Source organism: Adiantum capillus-veneris, chromosome 10 (assembly GCF_014529385.1).
Source record: "Adiantum capillus-veneris isolate H3 chromosome 10, ASM1452938v2, whole genome shotgun sequence".
NCBI classification, from domain to species: domain Eukaryota; kingdom Viridiplantae; phylum Streptophyta; class Polypodiopsida; order Polypodiales; family Pteridaceae; genus Adiantum; species Adiantum capillus-veneris.
This window is the reverse complement of record NC_140940.1, coordinates 86,207,854-86,234,537: the sequence shown is the minus strand read 5'-3', so window position 1 is coordinate 86,234,537 and position 26,684 is coordinate 86,207,854. Positions and strand designations below refer to the sequence as shown.

The 26,684-nt window shown below is 41.0% G+C and overlaps 1 pseudogene; it reads left to right on the top strand.

Moving 5' to 3' along the window:
• The first annotated feature begins 955 nt into the window (after positions 1-955).
• On the top strand, positions 956-26,684 carry LOC147449186 (uncharacterized; annotated as a pseudogene).

Sequence of the window (26,684 nt, the reverse complement as noted above, 5' to 3'; positions counted from 1 at the left end):
ATAGAGCCTTTGCGACAAATGTCCCAGAGATCGAGTCTAATTGAATAGTTCGACCACTATTAAGCACCGAACAGATGAATCTTCCCAGATTCCTGTGTAATAAAATATCAAAGTAAATTAGTGCATAAAAGTGAAAAAATAGCTTAAATATCTAAAGTCTCCTTTTTGAAAATGTATAGATGGGTGGTTAGAAAATTGATCTTTCCATCTAACAAAGCATGGGCATGGGCTTGCTTGAAAGAAGCTAAGATTCCAATAATAAATGCATGGGGTATCTTAAATTTACGTGATTTTTCTAGCAAAACATGGAACCTTATGCCAATTCTTCTACAAGAGTTTGGCCAAACCAAAAAGGTGCGTGAACAAATGGTTTGAGGAAGTCTTGCCTTCTACTAAGTATACCCACCCATCGTGACAGAAGCGACATAGCATGCAAGGCCCTATGAAGGTGGTGAGTGTAAGTAGCTACGTTCCTCAGGTGCTCTCTCTCTCTCTCTCTCTCTCTCTCTCTCTCTCTCTCTCTCTCTCTCTCTCTTACACACACACACACACACGCACAGACATTGCGCTCTCGTTGAAGAGCTGGGAGCATCATGTCCAGGGGACCTCTGCTTGCGATTGGGTTGAAAGCTAACGACGCTGAGAGAGAGAGAGAGAGAGAGAGAGAGAGAGAGAGAGAGAGAGAGAGAGATTTTAACTTCGTAGGAACAATCCCAAGAGACCTCAAAGATCTATCCGACGAGTCTTGAACTCAAGACATGAGGGAATTGGGATAGCCAATCTACCACCCTTGGTGATAGAAAGGTTTCTCTCTCTCACTTGGGTGGGTAGAGAGAGAGAGAGGGCTTAGGTACCTCGGGGATTAAACCCGGTACCTTGTGTCTCACTTAAGCTTCCTCTATATGTGGATTAAGTGGGGGTTTGTGTGTGTGGCACACGTGCATGGTGTGCGGAAATGCATGTAGGCACACGTATGCCAACAACTCTTGCTTAGTAATCTTGGCTAAGCTAGTTTCATAGCCATGTATACTCTATCACCCAAATGTGCTAGATTGGCTATCATGTTTCTCTCTTGAGTAACGCTCTTGACGGATTGATCAATCGTCATGGGCACAATCCAAGAGACCTCATAGATCTATTCGACGAGTCTTGAACTCAATAATTGTTCACGGAAGGGAGAGAGGTTTTTACAATTTTCACATTACATTAACATATCTTTTTGGTTGAATTTGCAGATAAAATCGTGGTAGGCAGCTTTTCGAAGCCCAAATGGAACATGTCAGGGATAGTGGGCAAGCATGTGGTGTACACATATAGCAATGGATGGGAGTATGAGGTGTATTACAAGAATGAGGACACCATTGACTATAGAGTGAGGACAGGGTTGGTTGGGGGGAGGACGGTGAAGGGACAAAGGTTCACATGAAAGGGTTAGGGGTATCCACAAAGGAGGTGCAAGACAAGAGTCTTCCAACAAGCAACCAGCATTTATACATGTTGAGTTGGACAGAGCCCACCAGGACTTGTGTGTGCCAAGTGGTGGATTTGACCAACCAAGAGGTCACTACCGCCATTTTCTTCCCTCAATGGATAATTGATGACCCCTCCAAAACAGTTTGCTTTCAGAATGAACACATTAGCCTCATGATGTCTTACCGCGACGATGGCCCTACCAACCCCATCCACCTCTCGCACTTATATGGAAAGATTCACCTTATTGAAGATTGTGTACCCAATAATGACCAAGTCATTTGTTAGAATTACTTTCTCGATCTCAAAAACATCGAACTCTTACTTCAGAAAGCTCCATCTAATTAGTTGACAGGTATATCTTGTAATACTGTAATATTGTGTCATCCCATCATATATGGTTCTCTAACCACACTTGGAGCTGAAGGTTTGCCACTGGCTTTTGGCATTTCCACATGCTAGGTAGACTTTGTTCTTGCATACTATAACCCACTACTTTGTAATCCCTTATTTGAAAGATGATTGGTTACTACTACAGTTATATGGTGTTCCCTTAGAGCAGCATTCTTAGTCTCAGTAGGTCCTGCCGATCTTTTTTGGTCTCAATAGTGCACCATTGTTTTTTTTATGCATTCATGAAACTCAGTATCCCTTTTGTTTACATCACAAAATCTTGTAGACTCTTTTTTTCCTTCACTTCACAAGCATGCCCTGCCGAGAGAAACCTTTTCTGCTCTTCTCTATAATTGGCTATAGACACTTCGTATTGTACTTTATAAAACAGTGAATGGCCCCACAAGGTTTCCTTTATTTTAAAAAACATAAAGGGGGACAAATTGTACTAGAAAGCCCAACTTACATGGACCACTTTAATGAAAGATCAAAAGTGCGCCGAACCTCTCTCCTCCCCTTAGAAGTGGCAGCCCCTCTGCCAAGAATAGGAAATCGTTTCTTTCGGACATGGTTGTAATGGCACTACCTTGATCTTGTAGCTCTTTTGTTGTTTTCTAAGGATATGGAAACGTGAAGCATAGTTATCGTTACTGATGCAACTATGCCAAAATCAACATAGTGATAGCCGTTTTTTAGGCTCTCCATAATTGCCATAGTAAGTTACTCCACCCTACCAAATTCACCCAAACGCTATGGCTATCCCTACCATTTCACTGTACATAGGCGTGTGTGAGTTAGGGGGCTTTTCCCATATCTTCTTAAAAACCCTCAGCTAGCTAGTCACTGAGCAGTTGAGCCAAAAAAAAATAATAAAAATAATAAAAAAAGTATATTATGGCCTCTTTGTGTGTAAATATTTCATTGTATATATGGCCTAAATATAGGGATTTTTTATAATTATTTTTGTATTTTATTTAAATATTCTACTTAGGTGTGTGTTTTATTAAACCTATGTACACCTTCTTTCATTCTCTTACACCATAATTATATTTTTTCCAATATTGTACATACTCTAACCTCATATTTTTCCTTTACAAATCACTCCCACATTTTCACCCTCACCCTCGTGAAAACAAAAAATTGATTTCTACTCATTGGTCACATTTATTATATTATTTACTTGCATACCTTTTCCTCTTTCACCCAAAATAATTCAAAGAGGGACCATATCATATGATTCCAATATCTTTCCATATCCATAACTCCTCCATATTTTTATTCTTATTTTTACTCATTATTCTAACACCATGTGCTCATTGAGCTAAAGTCCATGAATAGCCCATACACTAGTCCCACCATGTATATATTTCTTTATCCACCAATAATCCTCCTCCATGCATGTGTCAAGGGCAACTTGGATGCTTTGTATTATGATATGACAAAGGAGGGGCTCACTCTTGGATGCATTGTACAATTCAACAAAGGAGGGGGCCACCAAAAGACTTTTGCAGGCATAAAAAAAGGCTTTTTGGTGAGAATTTTGGCACCTACCTCCACTTCGAATTTGGAGCGGTGGTCAAAAGAGAAAATGTAGCCCACGCTCTGAATAATCACCTCAAATTTTTTCATGATTTTTGGAGCTATCAGCGGTGAGCTATGATTTTTTGAGTGGACCCCAGTCTGCCCACTTTTCTCACAAGTAGCCCTTAGTCTTCTCTCACCCTTCCACACACCTACTCACTCTTACACATCCCTCCCTCTCCTTCCCTCACTCAAACCTGCAATTTCCATGGCTTCTCCCACCCTCTTCACCATTACCCTTCTCTCTCATCCCTATAGTTCTTTTATGAACCTCTACATACATACACCCTCTCCATGTCTCTCTCTATTGCTTCTATGTTACAATTTCATTTACCTCTCCTAAAAATATCAAAAATTCAGCATGATAACTTCTGCAAATTGAGGATTTTTCATCAACAAATCCTCTTTTCATCGTGGTGGTCAACCGTGGCGGCGGCGTAACGAAGCGAAGAAGAAGAAGAAGACCAGCGGTCAATTTTTCCACAATCTACACAAGGGTGAGTTCAAGCTTCTTCAAAGCTTCACCATCTCAATGATTCTCTTTTAATTCACCCCTCTTACTTCAACCATCCACCCCATTCTACCCATTGTAAATATATCATTAAATTTCTAGTGATTACTAACACTAACCACTAACATACTAACACAAAATAGTATTGACCTAACCATAAAAGACACCTCACCCCAAGACATATACAAAGTAACTCTCTCTCTCTCTCTCTCTCTCTCTCTCTCTCTCTCCTTACTTAAAACTCTACTTTCACATTATTCACCATCAATAATGCTCTCTTTTGAGCCCACATCCATGACTCAAGCAGACAAAGAAGGCCCGCAATGTTTTGATATTCAAAAAAATCATAATCCTGATTTGTTAGCTTGTAAATTAGGATTTCTAATAATCTTAATGAGGGGTCTCCAACCTATAAATAGGCCCCTCTCCTTCTTGTAAAACAACCTCCAACATCTCACATAGCACCCCAACACTCTATGCGTGAGGAGAGACTTAGGTGTAGCAACCACTTGTGAGCTTCACTCTTGGTGTGAGAGAAGCCTTCAAGCTACACATTGCAAGTGAGAGAGCGTGAGTTTCTCAAATCTCAAAACCACTATTGTATATGCTCCTTCATCATCAATAAATTGAGGTTTGGTGCATCAAAGGCGTGATTCGACGTTCAAATCTTCGTCCTTCCATTTGTGCAATACGGTTTGGTGACTTCAAGGTGACTTGTGTATTTTGAGCTTCCATCGGTTGATCTTGATTTTAGAAAGTGTTTTAGTGTGTTTTTCATTGCCAATTTTGTGTCCATTGTAAGAGGGTATTGTGGTGAGAGGTCTCCCACACCCTAAGACAGTGTGTGTGTGTTTTGGCAATGATTAGCAATCACTAAGCATTGAGTGAGTTTTTGTACAAGCTCTACGATAGCATCATAACAAACCGTCTCTATTTGCAAGTCACAAATAAGGTATTACGCAAGATCCTTTTCTCTCTCCCCCCCCCCCCCCCCCCTTTGCTCTAGCTCTCTCTGGTCCATTTTGTGTGTGTCTTGGTGTGAGGTTGTTTGTGTGTGTTGTGTGGTGCATCTTCTTGGTTGTACCAAAATCTCTCTTGCGTCCTAGTTCGCATACCATAACTAGGTGGTGCCCCTATCTTGTTTGGGTTTGGCTGTGGGTTTGCTGTTTTGTTGTGCTTGTGGTTGCCCCAGCCCCAATTGAGCATCACGGGAGCCTTGAGGGGTGTTTAGAGGTCGCCTCTCTCGTTGCCCGCCCCGGACCGCCTCAAAATTGGTGCCCCCACTGAGGACAGGCTTGTGTATGTTTTGTGAAGGCTCAACCTTTTGCATAATCAAGTAGCTTGCATGAATCACGAAAATTTGTATGATCCCTTCATTCCCATTGCAAGGCAAAAGGTACACATAATTGTTAGTACTAAGTTGCAATTTCAACGTGTCATTCATAGAATTTTAGGTCCCCTTAGGTTGGCCGAGATAAACGCTTCAGTAAATCCTTTTATTTTTCCTCTTATTAGGTACGACCTTAGTTTGGACGTCTATATTTTTTTTTTGTTTTAAGCATTAGGTCATGCATAGACCATGGATAATGGCCCAGGAATAGAGGTTTTCCCCTTCCATTTCACTCCACACATTAGAATAAACATTGCAATTAGTAGGAAAATCCATTTTCAACAACGTATGGTGTTCATGTTTGGTGCCCAAAGAGTAGGAGAAATTCTTGCATCACCAAACCCTGTCATTTTACCTCTCATCAACTACCACACTTCTTTTGATGTACATGTGTTCATTTTATTTTAAAATGAAGTGCAGCCCGGCAAAATAGTGTGTATGTTTGTTTTTTCTTTGTCCAAGTTGTTACAAGAAACAAAAAAACGATCATTTGTTCTAACTGGGAATGTGTGTGCAGTGAAAGTTCAATCCTTAGAGATCTAGCTCTATTACCAATTGAGTTGCAGGAGCAAGTAGTAAGGCGTCTCCCTCATAACAAGAGGGTGGTGAAGTTAAGACGGAAGGTCCTACGCGTGGATTCCATTTTCCTCTTGTTGTTGGGCACTAAGGAAGACTGCACATTCATCCAACTAGTGTGTGTCCTAAGATTGGTAAATAGAGTGAAATTTGGCGTTTGGCGAGTGCATTTCACCATTGAGGAAGACTCTTCAGGAAACTTGCGGCCAGAGTTCATACTTCATAGACTCACATTTGGTGAATTTTTCCCTCATTTGCGTCTTATTAATAGTCTTCCTTTCGCTTTCAACAAAGGAGATAGGGAGCTATTCAGAGCTTGTCTTAATAAAGAGAGCATAGAGAAGATTGCAAATTTGTATAAATTCTCATCCTTCTCTACTTTCTATGACACTTTGTTCATAGAGACATTGTAAATCTCTTTATGCTTTTGAATGATTTAACCATAATCCTAAGGAGTTTTTGTCCAAGAATTTTGTAGCACAAGTGGAGTCTTTAAATCTTGCAAACTTGATTGAACTTGATGAGGATGTTCTTTATGAAATTGTGAGAAGGTTGTCTCACTCCGACTATGTGGAACTCGAAGGAAAGGAGCTCCTAGTCAATTGCTACTTTCTCACGGCCTTCGACGAGCATGAAGATCTAGTTTTTATACAAACCGCTTGTGCATTGGGAATTGTAGAGCAAGTGCAATTTATCACTTGGGATGTGGTTGCTCTTTTGGATCCAGAAAATGAAGTTCTAGAGATTTCTGTTTATCGCCTTAGCTTTGAAGAATTTCAACCCTTCTTAGAGCTCATCAATAGTCTACCTTTTTGTTTTGATCAAACAAATCGAGACCTTATTGAAGCTTGGATAGCTGAAGAAGAAAACCTAGAGTGGTATTTTCTAACTTCTTCATTTGCAGGCGAGTGGTTCTAAATCTCTATTGTATCCCTTATTGTAACTCGTGTTGTAATCTTTCATAATAATGGAGAGCCAACGCCAAATGTCTGGATATCCTCTTTTCTTTGTAGAGCCTGGAGAGGATGCAGAATTATTTTTAGCAAATTTCAAGATGTCTTGCGGTATCAAGAGGATAGTAACCGATCAAGAACGTGTAGAAATGTTTGAGGTGGTCCTTAGGAAAGATGCTAGTACTTGGTTTGACTCTTTGCCTGAGGAAGTTAAGGGGAATTACACAGAAGTTTTGAATCGTTTTAAGAGATACTTCTTTGATCCCCAAAACACTCAAAAACTATTTCAAGACATTGTTTCTCATAAGCAAAAAGACTTAGATGACTACTACTTGTACAAGCAAGAGTTTCTACGTCTTTGGGCTCTATGGATACGAAATGTTGCTAACCCTGGTGATGGTGCAGAATTTTTAAAGAAGGAGAGGTTCATAGCCGGACTCTTTCCTGACCTTAAGGTAAAAGTTGAGGCGGGTGCACCTGCTACTTTTGATGCAGCGGAAACTAGGGCTGCTGAGAAGTATAGGAAACTCAAGTGCTTAAGGGGAGAGGTTCCAATAGAAGTTCTTAGACCCAAAGGTAAGTCACAAGCATCAACATCTAGGGAGCTTCCTGAGGTAACGGTTGAAGTGATTGAGAAGTTAAATGAATCCTTAAGCAGCCTGTCAATTCACCTTGCACAAGCCATAGGTCCAAAGGGACAAGCAAAGAAGTCTGAAGAGCGAGACCCACGACCTAGGAGAGTCTTACAATGTTGGAATTGCGGAGAGTCTGGACATGGGATGTATAATTGTCCTTGGCCCCGTGGAGAGCCAGGGAGACCTAACTTGAATTACCCAGTGATGAATGCAGGAGAAGGAGTTGGTCAACAACCAAGGCTTCTACAAAGGCCAAATGGACCAAGACCACCTCCACAAGGGGTAGAAGGAGTTCCACCTTTGCCAGATCCAAATGTGCATGTGGTAGAGGTGACAAATTCAAATGAGTTTGACATGGAAGCCAATGGCATTAAGCGTGGCCGAGGAAAAGGTAAAGAGAAAGAAGGTGTCCCATCACAGAGTGACCATGGACAAGGCAAGAAGGCAAAGGAGACCAAGGAAGCTAAGAGGACTCGACGTCGTATCAACCTCCAAGACTTTCCTCTTGGACATGGTATGGCTCCGTACAACTTGTTGGAAGACATGAGAGGTAAGGGTCCTGATATTTCATGGCCTCAATTTCTTGCATTATGTCCACAAGTAAGGAGGGATTTAACAAGGGCAGTTAGCACTAGGAGAAAGGTAAAAGAGAGTGTGCCTGTTGTAAAAATTGCACAAGCTGAAATGAATGAGGACATTACACCGGTGCTAGACTGTTACATCAAAGGAAGATTGGTTAGGAAAGGTCTAGTGGATGGGGGTGCACAAATTTGCATCATGACAGAGGGACTCATGCAAAGACTAGGCATGCACATCCATGAGACACCTGAAATCAAAGTCAAGATGGCAAACAATAGCAAGGCTAGGTGTGTAGGCATTTGTAAAAATGTCTTTGTAGAGGCCTTTGGCATTAAGAAAGCGGTGGATTTTTATGTTATGTCGACCAAGGGAAGTGGTTATCCATTTATCCTAGGAAGACCATGGCTAATGAAAATGCGAGCTTTGCAGGATTGGGAGAGTGGGAAATTAATTTGCAGGAATGACAATCATAAGAAGGTTGTCTTTGACATGAAGGAGAAACGCCAAGAGGAGCTCCATGAAGAATCATCTCAAAGTGAGACGGAAGAAGGTTGGACCGATAGCACTTCAGAAGAAGAAAGTAGCGGCAGCATTACTGAAGAGGAGTCTTCCATCGAAGTCATGGGGGTAAGGTTTAAGCCAAGCAACCAAGAGACCTCTTGTCAAGGCTTGGAGGAGGTAGGTCCTCAAGAGAACGAAGGTGTTCAAGATGAAGGGATGCTGGAAGGTATGCTATCAACAACACTTACAAAGGATGAAAGAGAGGAGTTCAAATGTGTGCTAAGGAAGTTTCCTAGGCTTTTTGCTAAAGACTACACCGATGTGCGTGGAGTAGATGCTGTTCAACACAAAATTGAGTTGAAGCCAGAGGCCACACCTAAGGCTCAGAAGCTACGAAGGCTAGGAGTCATCAAGGAGCAGGCTTTACTCAAGGAGGTAAGAAAGCTTCTAGCAGCAAGTTTCATTTATCCAGTGGAGAATTCAGAGTGGGTCTCTCCTGTTGTTGTCACTCCTAAGAAAAATGGCAAGTGGAGGGTGTGTGTGGATTACCGTCCCCTCAATGAGGCAACAAAGAGAGATCACTTTCCCCTCCCATTCCAGGATGAGATACTAAATGAAGTAGCTGGTCATGAGAAGTACACTGTGTGTGATGGCTACTCGGGTTACTTTCAAATAGGTATCGCATTGGAGGATCAATTGAAAACAACCTTTATCACTCCTTGGGGTTGTTATGCTTTTAGAGTCATGCCATTTGGCCTGACAAATGCTCCTGCAACTTTCCAACGCTTCATGAACATGGTGTTTCAAGCATTCTTTGGAAAGTCCATTAGGGTTTTTATTGATGATTTTTGCATTTATAGCTCAAAATCATTGCATCTACAAAGGGTAGAAGAAGGTTTAAAGAAGCTCTATGACATAGGAGGTCAACTCAACCCCGACAAGTGTCACATAGCTGAGGATGAAGTGATCTTGCTTGGTCACAATGTTTCCTGTAAAGGCATTGAGGTGGATCCTTCAAAGGCAAAGGCTCTTATTGAGATCCCCTCACCCAAGAATCTCAAAGAGGTCATATCATTCATTCAAAAAGTGAAGTATATGTCACGCTTTATTCACTTAGCTTCGGAGTTGCTTCATCCTTTGCAAAAGTTGACACAACAAGTAGAATTTGCATGGTCTGATGAGCTTGAAGATTATTTTTGTAACATTAAAGTCATTTTGTCAGAGCTACCAACACTCATGCCTTCTTGTTGGGAGTACACATTCTTTGTTAGCTCTAGTGTTGGAAGGGAAACAATTGGTGCTGTGTTGCTACAACAAGATCCCCACAGTACAAGGATGCGACCCATCTACTTTGCTAGTAGGGTCATGAATGCTTTGGAGAGAGACTACACAGAAGCAGAACTCATGATGCTTTCTCTCATGTTTGCGGTGAGAAAGTTTAGATCCTACCTGCTACCAAAACCTTTTGTAATTCTCACTGCAGAGAATTTGTTCCCTTGGGTGTCATCTCAAATGAATCTTAGTACTAGGATCTCAAAGTGGATTATGGAGTTGCAAGAGTTTCAATACTCTTTCAAGGTAGAAGATAGTGTGCGTGCACAATTGGCAGGGATTCTCACTTATAGGGTGCATGAAAAGGAAATTAAGGTGCCTCAAGTAAAGACCCTACCATTGCCACCACCAAAAATTATTCCCAATGCTTTTACCTTGTTCTTTGATGGAGCTTTTCGACGAGCCACAGGGAAAGCAGGGGGAGGGCTAGTGTTGCTCAACCCAAGTGGAGAGGTGGTCATGAAAGAGAAGGTCAATCTACCAGGTTCAACTAGCAACAATGAAGCAGAATACGACACACTACTTCATGGTTTGAAGATGTGCATTGGCCAAGGGATACAACGCCTCGTGGTAAAGGGAGATGCACTTCTAATTGTTAAACAGATTTTAGGCATTTGGGCATGCAAGAATGAAAGCTTACGGACAAAAGTTCATGCCATTCGTAGATTGTTTAATCAATTTGAAGAAGTGCAACTATATCATATTCCTAGGAAACAGAATGAAGATGCCGATTTACTTGCACAGCAAGTAGTTACATGTGTTGAGAAAGAAGTGCAGGTCATCATGGCGGCTGCTGTGAAGCAACCGAGGTACCAGGGATTGGAGTCATTGGCTCCCATCATTGGCTACATTTTGGAGGGTGAGTTTCCACCAGACTTCACAAAAGCTCAGAAGAGGAGACTCATGAAGAAGGCAAGCATGTATCTCTTCCTAGAAGGCTCCCTCTATCAAAGAGGGAAGGATCAAGTGTGCAGAAGAGTACCAACTATCGAGGAAATTCCAACCATTCTAAAAGTTTTGCATGAAGAGGCATGTGGTGGTCATTTTGCCCAAGAATCAACTGTGAAGAAGATTTTGCTTGCGGGGTATGTTTGGCCAAGCTTGCATGTGGATGTTCAACATTGGTGTAAAAGCTGTCACAATTGTCAGATAAATGGAAATAGAAGGTTGGTGCATGGCCCGAGGCAAATAGTGCTTGCAAATGGACCCTTTGAAAAGTGGGGCATTGATGCTATGGGTCCTCTGCCTAGGACAAAAAATGGTAAACTCTACATTCTAGTGGCTGTAGACTATATGACTAGGTGGGTGGAAGCTCAAAGTGTGGCAAGAGTGAATGAGAGGACAGTTAGCAAGTTTGTGTACAATCACATTTGTTGCAGGTTTGGCACACCTTTGGAGATTGTTTCTGATAATGGTCCAGGGTTCAGGAAGGGCTTGCTCACAGAAGTTTGTGAAGAGCTTCACATTCTACATCGTCATAACACACCATACTACCCACAGTCAAATGGTTTGGTGGAGAAGGCTAATGGTGTCATTGCAGGAATCATTAGAAAGATGGTGCAAAACAAGAAAAAAATATGGGATGACTTCTTGGATGGTGCCTTGTGGGCATATCGAACCACATATAGGGAAGCCACGGAGTTCACACCATTTCACTTGGTCTATGGTCAAGAGGCTTTGCAGCCTATCGAGCTCAACATTCCAACAATGCGACTTCATGGCAAAGGAGCACAAGATGATCAAGAGGTATGGATGGATCGACTTCTTACGTTAGTGGAGCTTGAGTGGAAAAGAGAAGCAGCATATGAGTGCTACAAGAGGAAAGCCACACAAGCGAAAGAAACGCACGACAAGAAACTGAAGGACAAAGGCATCAAGGAAGGAGAGCTTGTGCTAAGGTATGAAAATCGACTTGACAATCGTTTTGATGCCAAGTTTCAAACTAGATGGCAAGGGCCATACATAGTCAAGAAGGCTTTCAATTCTAGTTACTATCAGCTTATGGACTTGAACGGTAAAGAGCACTCCAGGAAGGTAAACGGGTATCGCTTGAAGCCCTATTTGAGTCGCCTTCTACCAAAGGATCTACCAAAGATCTGTCCAAAGGCCGCTGTCTCATGTAAGTATTGTTACATGAAGCATGAGTGTAACTCCAGCCAAAATTCTGAGGGGCCAAACAATGAAGATCTTGTCAAAGACTCTGAAGCACTCTCTTTGGAAAAGATGCTCTATGATGGTACATGAATATACCATCATCCTGGGGGAGGGCTAATGATAGCCGTTTTTTAGGCTCTCCATAATTGCCATAGTAAGTTTCTCCACCCTACCAAATTCACCCAAACGCTATGGCTATCCCTACCATTTCACTGTACATAGGCGTGTGTGAGTTAGGGAGCTTTTTCCATATCTTCTTAAAAACCCTCAGCTAGCTAGTCATTGGGCTAGTTGAGCCAAAAAAAAAAAAAAAAAAGTATATTATGGCCTCTTTGTGTGTAAATATTTCATTGTATATATGGCCTAAATATAGGGATTTTTAATAATTATTTTTGTATTTTATTTAAATATTCTACTTAGGTGTGTGTTTTATTAAACCTATGTACACCTTCTTTCATTCTCTTACACCATAATTATATTTTTTCCAATATTGTACATACTCTAACCTCATATTTTTCCTTTACAAATCACTCCCACATTTTCACCCTCACCCTCGTGAAAACAAAAAATTGATTTCTACTCATTGGTCACATTTATTATATTATTTACTTGCATACCTTTTCCTCTTTCACCCAAAATAATTCAAAGAGGGACCATATCATATGATTCCAATATCTTTCCATATCCATAACTCCTCCATATTTTTATTCTTATTTTTACTCATTATTCTACCACCATGTGCTCATTGAGCTAAAGTCCATGAATAGCCCATACACTAGTCCCACCATGTATATATTTCTTTATCCACCAATAATCCTCCTCCATGCATGTGTCAAGGGCAACTTGGATGCTTTGTATTATGATATGAAAAAGGAGGGGCTCACTCTTGGATGCATTGTACAATTCAACAAAGGAGGGGGCCACCAAAAGACTTTTGCAGGCATAAAAAAAGGCTTTTTGGTGAGAATTTTGGCACCTACCTCCACTCCGAATTTAGAGCGGTGGTCAAAAGAGAAAATGTAGCCCACGCTCTGAATAATCACCTCAAATTTTTTCATGATTTTTGGAGCTACCAGCGGTGAGCTATGATTTTTTGAGTGGACCCCAGTCTGCCCACTTTTCTCACAAGTAGCCCTTAGTCTTCTCTCACCCTTCCACACACCTACTCACTCTTACACATCCCTCCCTCTCCTTCCCTCACTCAAACCTGCAATTTCCATGGCTTCTCCCACCCTCTTCACCATTACCCTTCTCTCTCATCCCTATAGTTCTTTTATGAACCTCTACATACATACACCCTCTCCATGTCTCTCTCTATTGCTTCTATGTTACAATTTCATTTACCTCTCCTAAAAATATCAAAAATTCAGCATGATAACTTCTGCAAATTGAGGATTTTTCATCAACAAATCCTCTTTTCATCGTGGTGGTCAACCGTGGCGGCGGCGTAACGAAGCGAAGAAGAAGAAGAAGACCAGCGGTCAATTTTTCCACAATCTACACAAGGGTGAGTTCAAGCTTCTTCAAAGCTTCACCATCTCAATGATTCTCTTTTAATTCACCCCTCTTACTTCAACCATCCACCCCATTCTACCCATTGTAAATATATCATTAAATTTCTAGTGATTACTAACACTAACCACTAACATACTAACACAAAATAGTATTGACCTAACCATAAAAGACACCTCACCCCAAGACATATACAAAGTAACTCTCTCTCTCTCTCTCTCTCTCTCTCTCTCTCTCCTTACTTAAAACTCTACTTTCACATTATTCACCATCAATAATGCTCTCTTTTGAGCCCACATCCATGACTCAAGCAGACAAAGAAGGCCCGCAATGTTTTGATATTCAAAAAAATCATAATCCTGATTTGTTAGCTTGTAAATTAGGATTTCTAATAATCTTAATGAGGGGTCTCCAACCTATAAATAGGCCCCTCTCCTTCTTGTAAAACAACCTCCAACATCTCACATAGCACCCCAACACTCTATGCGTGAGGAGAGACTTAGGTGTAGCAACCACTTGTGAGCTTCACTCTTGGTGTGAGAGAAGCCTTCAAGCTACACATTGCAAGTGAGAGAGCGTGAGTTTCTCAAATCTCAAAACCACTATTGTATATGCTCCTTCATCATCAATAAATTGAGGTTTGGTGCATCAAAGGCGTGATTCGACGTTCAAATCTTCGTCCTTCCATTTGTGCAATACGGTTTGGTGAATTCAAGGTGACTTGTGTATTTTGAGCTTCCATTGGTTGATCTTGATTTTAGAAAGTGTTTTAGTGTGTTTTTCATTGCCAATTTTGTGTCCATTGTAAGAGGGTATTGTGGTGAGAGGTCTCCCACACCCTAAGACAGTGTGTGTGTGTTTTGGCAATGATTAGCAATCACTAAGCATTGAGTGAGTTTTTGTACAAGCTCTACGATAGCATCATAACAAACCGTCTCTATTTGCAAGTCACAAATAAGGTATTACGCAAGATCCTTTTCTCTCTCCCCCCCCCTTTGCTCTAGCTCTCTCTGGTCCATTTTGTGTGTGTCTTGGTGTGAAGTTGTTTGTGTGTGTTGTGTGGTGCATCTTCTTGGTTGTACCAAAATCTCTCTTGCGTCCTAGTTCGCATACCATAACTAGGTGGTGCCCCTATCTTGTTTGGGTTTGGCTGTGGGTTTGCTGTTTTGTTGTGCTTGTGGTTGCCCCAGCCCCAATTGAGCATCACGGGAGCCTTGAGGGGTGTTTAGAGGTCGCCTCTCTCGTTGCCCACCCCGGACCGCCTCAATAGTTACAACAAGCGTTACATAGTTGCAATTCACAAGTAGAGAGAACTGGCGAGCATTTCTAGCATCCAAGTGTGGTAGATTAGTTGTCCTAATGCTCTATATAGCATCACGCTTATAAGTCAAGACTTGTTGGATAAATCTTTGAGGTCTCTTGGATCGCACAAAATTAAAATCCTCTTCTTATGGACGTATGTGTGTCAATAAGAAGAGGAAACTAGAATAAGTTTTTTCTCATCCAAGTGGGGTAGATTGTGTATTCCCGTTCCCTCTACAATAGAAGGTCTAAAATGCAATACTCAAGAGTCAAGGTAGATCTTTGAGGTCTCTTGGAAATTCTCCTGCAAGATTATAATTTCTCTTCTCATGGATTGTGTGTGTGTGTGTGTGTGTGTGTGTGTGTGTGTGTGTGTGTGTGTGTGTGTGTGTGTGTGTGTGTGTGTGTGAGAGAGAGAGAGAGAGAGAGAGAGAGAGAGAGAGAGAGAGAGAGAGAGAGAGAGAGAGAGAGAGAGATTCCATTATCGTCCTCGGAGGTCAAATATGACCTATGGGACCAATAAAACATGTACAATAGAGGCTCCTCTATCTAAGAGGGTACAATGGCTGCAGTAACCCATGTAGACTCACCTGCAATAACACATGCAGTAACCAAATATTGAAACCATATTTGGTGCATGTGACAATGCATGAGGCATAGTTATTTCAAAAAGTAACTGATAACTATGCATTGTGTGACCGTTGCCTAATACAATTCCTCACTTCCAAGAGATGAGGCTCTATTTTCTTCAAAGAAAAGTGTATTATGATCTAAATCAAGTTGTGACATATGTTCTAACAACAAGCAAATAGATAGGTGCCCAAAACGACTTTTTCATTTCTTTTTAGAGGGAATCTAGCAAGATCCTCTCAAGCCTTTGAGGAGAAAAACAGAAATAATTAAGTGTTGTGTGTGTGTGTGTGAGCGAGAGAGAGAGAGAGAGAGAGAGAGAGAGAGAGAGAGAGAGAGAGAGAGAGAGGGGCAAATTCATGTGCAAGGTCGGTGGCAAATTCATGTGCATGACCTTGCTTTTGCGATGCCATGGACCTTAGGCTAGCTTTGCCTCTCCAATGATTGCCTTCGGGGTTTTTTTTTTTGGCAATATTCACAAACTGTGAGTTGACATATATTTAACTCAAAAAGAATTACATGAAAATCCATGCTCCAACCAAACCATAGCATCCACAGAGCATAGAGACATAGTGTGAAAAACTATCCAAATTCAATAGTATATCTAACCAGGGAGCCACCCTATCGAAAAAAGGAAAACGAAATAAGCACGGGGATCTATCACCCAATATGCCCATTGCACCATGTATAAAAGATGGCACACCAAAAGGGGCAACACCATTAGAAAACAGATCAGTAGCTAGGCAAGAGAACCAAGCCTAGCATGGTAAAGAAGGCCCACCACCATCGAAATCGGCTAGCATCAGACATCTCTCACAATGGAGGAGCAACACACTAGAATTAAGCACCCAAAGGGTCGCAACAACCTGACCATCATGAGGCCCAACATGGGAGGAGCCCTTTGAGAGGATGTAGCAAGCCCAACCTTGCACCCATGCGGCAGCCCCGATGAGCCGTTCATCAAAATGGAAGATGTCCACAACGAGCCCTAGCGCCGCAAGTCTCTATTTGACACCCTCATTTTTTTGAGGAAATCTATGGTCCCAGATGATTGTTCATTTTGTGCCGTTCGATTCATTTGGAGGAAAAAATAAGGGTGGGGTGGGATTCGACCTCGCAACCTCCCCCTCCCAAGGCCACTATGTACCACTACGCTATTGCGCATGTTTTCATAGGCATGTAGAATGGTAGTAAGGATATGCAGGTAGCTTACATTGAGGCTAAAGAGATTTCACCAGACGAAGTGGACTTCAAAGTACCAGCAATACAAGTTAGTGTTGCAAGTAAAATTTTCAAGAAGTCCTTCTTGATGGGGGATCTGGAGTTAATATCTTACCGACATCTATGAATTATAAGTTGGGAGCCCCATTTCAAGTAAATTTGTTGATAATTGCTTGTTTAATTTCTTGTTGATCTTTCCATTGAATAAGACCCTTCTTTTTGGACCTTATCACAACCACCACAGAAGTTGATATACTGGTCCTCACCTTCCTCAATTACTATGCAATTTGAGCAATCACATTGAACTTTTATTATTGATTCAATTAATGGATCTTTTCCTTTTTTGGACATTTTGTCGCAATTTGTTCTATATTTCATTATAGGTGACGGATGCATATCTATTAATACCACATTACTTTAAGTGAATGATTTCAAGGATGATTTAAGATTCAACTTTGGATTCTTGACTGTCCCATCATGTCTCATGACAAGCATTTCCCTTTCTTCTCTATTCTTGCACCATAGTGTCAAAGTTGATAATGTGGAAGCACTGAACCAAGGAGAGAGAGAGAGAGAGAGAGAGAGAGAGAGAGAGAGAGAGAGAGAGAGAGAGCGAGATCTGAGCCAAATAGCCTTGGCAATGAATTAGTATATCTTACAATGGGGCGGTATGCTTATGTACTCACCTTAGCAAATTTCCCTACCCAAGATTTGACAAATAAGTAAAATAAGGACCTTTAAAAGCCAAAATAAATATTCGGATCACATTGGGCTATTTACTTTAGATGCTATAAACTTTAACAGTTAGCTCATAGTGGACATAAATAATGAGACCAAGTCAATGAAGAAGCTACCATGGACACTCCAGAAATAGTTGTCATGCTAGATGGTTTGCTATTATCAATGTGTCACCTAAGAACAATGTCATCATGAGCATCAATTGCCTTCATAGAAAATTGAACTTTAGACCATACAATGTCCAAGAATCCCCATTCATGAAATGTGAACACATCGCATCCAAAATTTCCTACATAATGACCTTAGAAACACATCATGTCCATAATCCAACCAGCAAAAATGGATTGGCATGCATGACATCCATAGTGTTTTAGATAGGTTTCACTGGTTCCTTGAGAGAGATGCATGTGCATTGAACTCCAACCCATGGGTTCAAACACGAATAATAAGCTCCAACGCATAGGTCCAAATTATTTGTAGGGATCATTTTTTTCCCCCTCTCTGCCACTAACAAGTCTCTGCCTAGTTGAAGCTAGTAGTGGCAACGGCATCCACTTGACTAGAAGATTGGAGTCCTTGCCAATGTAGTCACACCATTAGACTCCTTATTGTTATTCTTGAATCTACTAAAAGCCTATGTCATGGAAGTAGATCAATGTTCTCAATGAGAGAAGTACCTACCTCTTATAGAGTATGTGTACAATGACACTATACATACTTCTATGGGGAAAGCACCTTTTGAAGTTAAAGAGGGAAGATCTAAAAGTCCCTTACTACTTAAAGTACATGGGAAGATCTTCGCTACTAATGAATATAGTTGAGACTCACAAGAATCTTTTCCAAAGATTAAAGGGGTTATATCCATCTCAAAGCAAAGGCAAAAAGGGCTGCTGCTAATAAGCACAAAATAGCCGTAGCCTTTAAGGAAAATGATTGGGTCTTCCTAAAGTTTCTCAAGGCTCATCTAAGGCATACTACGGGCAAGAATCTTACGGGCCACAAAGAGTATTATGCTAAACTAGCAAAAAGATACTATGGTCCTTTTCTTTAAAATTCTTAAGCCAATCAATGAGGTGGCTTATTAGTTGAAGTTGCACAACCATTAGCTCATTCACAATGCTAAGCATGTGAGCCTACTGAAGCCTTACAAAGGAGAGCCACAAAAAGAACCAATAATTGAGGACCCGCCAGAAGATCAAGAAGAGGTATTGCAACCCGAATCCATTCTTGGACACGAAGACAAGGTACTAAGAAACGGTAAGATTATCCAATGATATCTTGTTAAGTTTAAGGATTATCCTTTTAAAGATGCTAGAGGGATGCAAGGAACATAGCTTAAGGATAACATGTACCTTGTCAATGCTTACAATGCTACACTAACGTAAGCAAATGAAAATGCATTTTAAATGAACAATGTTTTTGTTTTATAAGACTCATTCTCTTTCTTTTATTGTGCACAAAATTTAAGAAGTATGCATGCTTATGATCATGTTTGTGGTGACGATATCTCCCAAACACCAAGTAGAACTTGTCACTCTACTTTTGAAGTATGATATGGACTAAAGAGCAAACATGCTTGTGGCAGCTAAGTCTCCTGAGCACCAAATAGATTAGTCATCCATTCTAGAATGATGTTGTAGGGTAAAAAGGGATCCTCTACCTGCTAAGAAACATGGACTAATGACTAGGCTTTATCTTCTCTACCTCATAGTCAAGGACGACTATGATTTCAAGAGAGAGTTAATGTCATAAAATGTAATATCTAACTTTACCAAATGATTTTCTCATATTAAACTGATCATTTAATATGGGAAAATAAAAGGGGAGCAAGAGTTAGACCTATCTCAACAAGGGACCAAAAGGAGAAATGGTTTCATATCAATAGAGGTTCAAAAGGAGACGGCCTACCAAAGAGCAATGTGCAATAAGTGCTTCTAGATTTACCTCAGCAAGGGACCAAGAGGAGAGATGGTTACATCTCAATAGAGGTCCAAAAGGAGGTGATCTATCAAAGAGAAACGTGTATCTAATGGAACTTAAAATACCTTAGGGTTAGCTTCATTAAAGACCTCCAAAAGTTAGTGTTAAAAAGTCCTTTGACCTTAGGCAAAGCTAGGGCTGACCTTGAGACAGGAATCCTACCCAAGCATGACGTGCTTGTCGGCTTGCTAAGTGTTTGTGGGAACCTTGCCCAAGCTTGAGGTGCTTCTCATATGCTTAAATGACTAAGGTGCTTGAAGTGTTCAATTCCAAAATGATATCTCAAAAGGCATCAACGGTTTCCATGCTTAATTGACTAGGTGCTTGAAGTGTTCAATTCAAACATGATATCTTAAGAAGCATAAAAGACACATGTCGAGGTCCTCTACATGTGGCCCTCATAATGTGCTTGAATCCTATTAGATAGGCTTTAAAGGGGTCCAATGAGAATTTAGATGCATAAAAATAAATAATTAAGCTCTTTCTCTCAAAGAGGAAAAAGAGGACACATGTCCAAATGACATAATTAAATAATACGAGAGAGAAAGAGAGAGAGAGGTGGACCAAGCATCAGAGGGGGGTATACTCTCCCAGACACACACACACACACACACACACACACACACTCATTGTTTAAAGTGTAAAGTGCAAGAGATCCATCTCCTTCTCCAAGCTTGTTGAGAAGCTGAGAGCCTATACCAACACTCTTGGCTATGGAATGCAAATCTAACCATGAGCCATGCTTCAATGCTTAAGCTTTCCATCTTCTTCATCTTCATTACTATGCTATTATGCTATGCTAAGCAAGAAGAGTGATGATAAGTGAGTAACTATTTCTTTCTCCTATGAATGATTCTTCTTCCTCTTCCCTACCCTCATTCCCCGCTAGCTCTCTCCACCTTCGAAGGTGTTTGAGGCTTTGGGACTGAGGCTTGGGATAGTTAATGCTTTTTGCAAAGTTTATATTATGCTCATGATGCATGCAGATTTCCATCTTTATTGCATCATCTAGGTCACAAGGAACACAAAGATTGTATTTAACTAAGTTTCTCTTTATGGGAAAATCGATAATACAAATGCCTTTTGGAGGGGGGACCGGCTCCAAGTAAATCCGGTCCTCAACTATTGTCATGTTCTCTAATACTCTCTCTTGAAAAAGTATTGTTCATGCCGAGTCAATTAAGTACTATATTCATGTTTCTATCATCAATTAAGTTCACCCTCTATGTTCTCAAAGTAATCTCACAAAAATGCTCACTCTAATTCTCTTAATTCTGCTATTCTCAAAGTTCATAGGCCATTTCCATTACACAACTTGCAAGTTGCTACATGAGAGTTCTTAAGAGAAAAATATTCCCAACACTACAAGAAGGAAGTCACCAATCAAAGACGGTTCTATAAAAGTACATCTGCCCATTGAAAAGCACTAAAACATCTGATGGCCTTGTCATGTAGAGAAGGGTAGGATGCCAATAGCAGCTAGCAAACTATGATCTTGTATTGCAAAAAAATGGTAGGTAGAAGAGACAAGACTTGACTCTCTCTCTCTCTCTCTCTCTCTCTCTCTCTCTCTCTCTCTCTCTCTCTCTCTCTCTCTCTCTCTCTCTCTCTCTCTCTCGTGCTTCTATCCTTGGTTGACTATCCTTGGTTGAACGCTTTTGCATCGTCACTTTTGACATGGTATCATAGCTTTGGAAGAGAATAGCAAGCGTTGAGAAGAGCACATAGTGAAGGAGGAAGTTGCCATTGAGGGAATTAGAAAATGCAATTATTTCTCGGTGCCTTAGTGAGTGGAAAGTTCTAGGCCCTTTCCATTTACATTTTGAAATGCAAATGCAAAGATTTCCTCGATAGCGCCCGATGTTTCCCCCTGCATTGCGTTTTAAAATTCTCCCCAAAGTTGTGCTTGGTGGGGGAAACACCCAACGTGCACTCTCCCCCCTATCCTCCTCCCTACATTGTGAAATGCTACCCCAACTCCCCTTGATAGAGATGGATCCCTAGCCAAGACTACTAACGACACCCCCCCCCCCCCCCCCCCCCCCAAAAAAAAAAAAAAAAAAACCATTTTTCAAAGCAGTTCATAATTTTGTGGAGTAGCTTGGGGATTTTTTATCACAAGCAGTCACCCTGCTTGTATAGTTATTTTCCATCAAGTTTTCAACCAAAAGTTCTACGCAATATCTTCTTATGATGGCTAAGGTAATTCATAATCAAATATCGACAATGAAAAGTGCTTGTATAGTTATTTGCCATCAAGTTTCCAACCAAAAGTTCCATGCAGTATTTTCTTATGAAGGCTAAGGTAATTCATAATCAAATATCTACTATGAAAAGTGCATTGATCGCTACTCAGTTAGCTACTTTGGTACTCACATAATTCCTTGAGGTGTACAAACAAAGAAAAGCTGGAATTTATGATTTCATCTCTTCATGTTAATCACTCAAGGCAAGATTCAAGTTTTTGACAATGTTGATGAAGCACTTGGTACTTCAGATTCCAAAAACAAGTCCTCTAGTCATTGTTACAATTGTGGGAAGTGTGGTCATTTATCTAAAGATTGCAGATCCAAGGCTCCTCTTATTGAGCTTGTGAACTCAATAAGGAGGATTATCAGGCGGTGAGATTCCTTGTAGAAGCTCTATTGCATGGTCATCATCCCCTCATTTTGGAGGTAGCTCACTAGGGATGTCATCAATGAAAACATCTTGGAATCCATTTAAGAAATTAGACAACTTTAACTCCTCTTGATTCCCTTTATTGTTACTCGTGAAAACATTGGAATCATTTACAGATTCTCTAACAAAAATCATATATGCAAAAATAGAGCTTTTCATTGACTTATCAAAAGCAAGCGTATTTACCAGGGATATGGTGTTCCCCAGCTCGTTAGCATCTATCTACATGCTCTTTTCCATGTAGGTGAAGTAGATTCTCCTTTCACGTAACTTCATGTTGGTAGCCATGCGATTGAACCATGGTGCCCCTAGGATAACATCCTCATGTTAGAGAGGAGAGATAAAAAATGTCTTCTTTGTCGATTTAGCTTTGGACATGAAGCCTCAAATTCCCAATCAAGGGAGTAATGGACGCTTGCTATCCCTTGAAAGCTCCATCACCAGTTACAGTATCTCCCATCTCAAAAGCTTGAATGCCCAACTTAGTGGCCATCTCCGTTGATATAAAGTTGTGAGTAGAGCCAGGGTCAGAGCCAGGGTCAAACAAGACGAAGGCAACATGCTCCCTTACTTTTCCCCAAGCATAGGAGAGTGATGAGCTTTTGCAATGACTATCCTCTTTTAGAACTTCTACCACGGAAGCTCTAGGAGTGTCATTGAGTACATTTCTTTTGGAGCAAGAATGATAACCATGTCCTTGCTCCTCACACTTAAAACATTTTTAGTCTTTACAAAAGGCCTCTATTTCTTTGAGAGAGAGCTTATTTTTACCTTTGTTCTCCTTGGCCTTGTTGTTGTTGTTGTTGGTGTTGGTGTTTCCTTGGGAAGAGTTTTGAGCATTGCTCTTCCCTTTAGCTTCATTTCATTCCTTGTTTTCCATGGGCTTGAAATTTCTTCTCACCCCTTGTTGGAAATTGATCGTTGAAGCAACCATAGTGTGGTGGATGACTTCAGTGATAGTGCTAGGCCATTCTGAGTTGACATACTCGGCCATTTCTTTAGGTAATACCTCACAAAATTGTTACTTTTGTTTGGCAAAGTTTATCCTTTGAAAGACTATAGGTTTGAGATGTAAATCCCAAAACTTGTCTACATATTTGTGGATAGACTCGTTGAAGAGCAGCTTCAAGCTCCGCCATTCGTAATCACTTTTTCCTTTGCATCGCTTGCAAGGAATTGCTTCATGATGGAAACTCGTAGAGTTTTCCATGTCTTTGGGGCCTTGCCGTTGCCATGAAGACTAGCCCACCATTAACAAGCAGATGTAAATCCCAAAACTTGTCTACATATTTGTGGATAGACTCGTTGAAGAGCAACTTCAAGCTCCGCCATTCGTAATCACTTTGTCCTTTGCATCACTTGCAAGGAATTGCTTCATGATGGAAACTCGTAGAGTTTTCCATTTCTTTGGGGCCTTGTCATTGCCATGAAGACTAGCTCACCATTAACAAGCAGATTTCTCGAAGTGAATAGCTACATAGTGTAGCTTGGAGGACTTTGTGAAGCCCTTGTCTCCAAAGGCCGCATCAAATTGTTGGTGAAGGCCAATACTTTGTTGGTGGCACCAAAGGTGCCATCATAGGTGAGAAAAGAGATACTCTTTCCTCCCTCTTTGAATTTCTTGAGTTTTTGGGACCTTCGCCATGCAGGGTAAGTTTTGTGATGTCCTCTCCTCTTGTATTCTCTAGGAGAATAACTATTGCTTTACTCAAAAGAGAAGGAAGGTGAAGAAGAAGGAGAAGAGGGTGACCTCTTTCTTACCTTTTTTTTTCTTTATTTCCGCTCTTTCCTTTTGGAATGACAAGGAGAAGGACTATGGGTTGACCATTTTCTCTTGGCACGAGTTGGCAATGACAGTCTAGACCACCGTCTTCATGGAGCCACATATTCAGAGGAACTTAGGGATTTGCTTCTTTCTCATTGTTTGGATTCCTCCTCTCTTATGGGAGAGAGTCTTCTTTTGGGAGTCTCATCAAGAGGCCTCCTAAACTCTCTCTCTCCTCTTGGAGAGGAAGGGAGATCCCATAAGCACGAAGTTGTTGGGTAACTTCCACTTGCAAAGTAGGGTTGCCAATAGCTTGATGCAACCTAGTAACAAGATAATTGGTAAACATGTGGGCATCATCATTAGCACCTTCATGTGCAAAATCAAAGTTATCAATGTTCATTCTACTCTCTTGGTTATTGTCAGCCATGCTAATTATACTTATGTATTTACTTAGTGTATGCTTTGGCAATTCAAAACCTTAGTTGCTACTTCTCTTAGCCTTTGAAAATAAGCACTTACGTATCTACACCCACGGCTCAAATTGGTTAATTATAGAGAGTAGTGGAGTGGGTCTAACATAGCAAAATTTCCTAGAGATAGCTCCTTTTGGACTTCTTATGGCTCAATAATGGTAAAGCCGTAGGCAAGTCTAAAAAGACCCCATTATTAAGACCCAATCTCTCGAGATGTGCACCATATCCCACATAGTGGGCTCAACAAAACCAATAATAGATCCCAGTCCAGCTTACCCTAATATAATTAACAAAATTGACCATTAATAGGCTACTTAAGCACCTCTCTTCTTAAGCAAGAAAAGAGAAACCAAATGCTCTAATACCAATGTAATGGAAATGGCCTATGAACTTTGAGAATAGTGAAATTAAAAGAATTAGAGTGAGCATTTTTGTGAGATTACTTTGAGAACATAGAGGGTGAACTTAATTGATGGTAGCAACATGAACATAGTACTTAATTCACTTGGCATGAACAATACTTTTGCAAGAGAGAGTATTAGAGAACATGGCAATAGTTGAGGACCGGATTTACTTGGAGTCGGTCCCCCCTCCAAAAGGCGTTTATATTGTAGATTCTCCCATCAAGTGAGACTTGGTACAATACAATCTTTGTGTTCCTTGTGACCTAGCTGATGCAATGAACATGGGAAGCTTCATGCATCATGAGCATAATATAAACTTTGCAAAAAGAATTAACTATCTCAAGGTCTGAAACACCTTGGAAGGTGTGAGCCCGGAATGAGGGTAGGGAAGAGGAAGAAGAATCATTCATAGGAGAAAGAAATAGCTCCTTACTTATCATCACTCTTCTTACTTAGCATAGCATAATAGCATAGTAATGAAGATGAAGAAGATGGAAAGCTTAAGCATTGAAGCATGGCTATTGGTTGGTTTACAACAAGCACCTCATGCTTGGGTAGGATTCCCACCTCAAGGTCAAAGGTCAATTTGCCTAAGGTGCCTAAGGTCAAAGGACTTTTTAACACTACCTTTTGGAGGTCTTTAATGAAGCTAACCCTAAGAATGCACGTTGCTCTTTGATAGACTACCTCCTTTTGGACCCCTCTTGAGATGTAACCATCTCTCCCCTTGGTCCCTTCCTGAGGTAAATTTAGAAGCACTTATTGCCAATTGCTCTTTGGTAGACCGTCTCCTTTTGGACCCCTATTGAGATGCAACCATTTCTCCTTTTGGTCCCTTGTTGAGATAGGTCTAGAAGCATATATCTATATCCTAACTCTTGTTCCCCTTTTATCTTCTCATATTAAATGATCAGTTTAATATGAGAAAATCATTTGGTAAAGTTAGACATTATATTTTATGACAAGTTGAAACCCATGGCTAAGGTGTCGCATCAACCAACTCAACAACCACCTACTACCAATGTGTGGATTAGGTTTCAAAGTTGTCCTTTGTAACTTATTTCCCGTTGTGTTGTTTTTACCAAGAGTCATTGGCATGGTCTTTGAGTTTAAACATTATGCTCTCACTTTTTGGACGCTCCTCCCTCGCAAGGATTCCTCCCTCTCTCTCTCTCTCTCTCTCTCTCTCTCTCTCTCTCTCTCTCTCTTTGTTTCTCTAAATGTCCATTAGATCATGAGCAATCAGATGTGGCGGAGATCTCTTGTTGTGGCGGTCAAGCTTGAAGTCTTGGATAGCTAGGTGCACGTGATCTGAAGGGCGGGCCCTCGTGCATGAAAAATAGAGCCATTAATCTTGGGGGCCTTGTTTCTTGCACTACATCGAGCTCAAACGGAACTTGAGCCTGTGTGCATTGCCTACATTGGCAGGTTACTGTGGGCACCCCACTTTGGGGTTTATTTGGCTACACAGATAGCGATATAGATGCAGGTCCTCATACAAAGAAGGCATTTAGCTTACAACAGAGACGAGTGCTCTCCATTACTGCTGTCAAGTCCTTTAATTGCAAGCATTTGGGCTTACAACAAGGTCTCACATACAAGGAAAGGCAGCCACAAAGGGTGTTGAGGACTCCCACTACTTCAGATTTGCAGCAAGGTCTTAGCAAAGGCCTCTCAAGTCTACAAACGACCAGCACAGAGCCCATCCTTGGGTGCTTTTTTCAAGCCATGACTACTCGAGCCTCTTCCCGAGGCAAGCCTACTTTTGCAGTGGCAACACCCCCAATGCTCGACAACCACACCCGCCATCAGCATGAAGTTGAGAGACTCCGCAAGGAGAATCAAGACCTGAAACAAAAGCTCACAGTAATCGAGGTCCGTCTCAATGAAATGCAAAAATAA